Source organism: Vicugna pacos, chromosome 33 (genome assembly GCF_048564905.1).
Source record: "Vicugna pacos chromosome 33, VicPac4, whole genome shotgun sequence".
Classification (NCBI taxonomy): Eukaryota; Metazoa; Chordata; class Mammalia; order Artiodactyla; family Camelidae; genus Vicugna; species Vicugna pacos.
In genome coordinates, this window is record NC_133019.1 from 16,332,945 (window position 1) to 16,334,083 (window position 1,139).

The window sequence follows — 1,139 nt, forward strand, 5'->3', positions numbered from 1 at the left end:
ACCCACCTGAGAGCTCATAGGGGTACCTTGTCTGTCTCCAACTTTCTAGCCCCAGCTCAGAGATCCAGGGCCAAACCGCGCAAACACCTGGCTCTCTGCTACAGGGGCTCCTCTCTGCAGGGGCCAGAGAAGTGTTCTGTCTCTGCCAGCCTCTCTGCACCCATTCACAGGATGCAATTCCTGGGAAACCCTGGAGCAGGAAGTAGGAGAGGACTCGCAATGACACATCACCCGTTGAAAGGTATTTTTCCCACGCATGATGCTTCATAGACAGAACAAAGGTATTTTGTGCCGGAGACTAAGATTTTGACATACTCTATCAGCTCTGAATGTTAGAGAACAGGCAGAAGTGGGAGGAAATCCCACGTCAGTTCAACAGGGCTGCACAAGATGAATCCCATCAATTCTGGGAACTGCTGAGAAGCTGTGCACCTCAACTGGCCCTCTAGTTGCACACCTAAGGAAAAGGGCAGTGAGCCAAGGACAAGCCACACTTCCTCTCTGTTAGCAGGTGCCAAGTCGCCACAGGACTTTACTTGCCTTAAAGTAAATAAAGTGAAAAGGGCAGTGGGTGGGGGGTGGGATCCCCCCATGGGACCTACATAAAAACAGTGCCACATACGGGAAAGAGAGCATCACCCAGAAGACTAAGGAAAAGAGCACACCTCTGAAGATGATTTACTATAAAAACTAGAAGAAAACTGTAGGAAATTAGCACATATAATATGAAAAGCATAATATGGCGCTATAAAGTTGAACCGGAAAACCATATGGAAAACAAGCTGAGATAAGCTGATACCAGGATAGGCTTCAAAGACTGCCACCTGAGATGATATTACAGCTTCGTACACAAATGTGATGGGGGGAGACTCCTCTGTTCATGCAAAGTCTAAATGTGAATCTTTGAAAATAAACAATGAGGAGGAGGGTATAGCTCAAGTGATAGAGCATGTGCTTAGCATGCATGAGGTCCTGGGTTCAGTCCCCAGTTCCTCCACTAAAAATAAACCTAATGACCTGCCCCCAACCAAAATAAAATAGTTAAACAATAAATAAATATTTTTAATAAATAAATAAAATAAACAATGAGACAGAACTTTTAGAACATAAGAATAGCAATTAGTTAAAACAATGGAGCT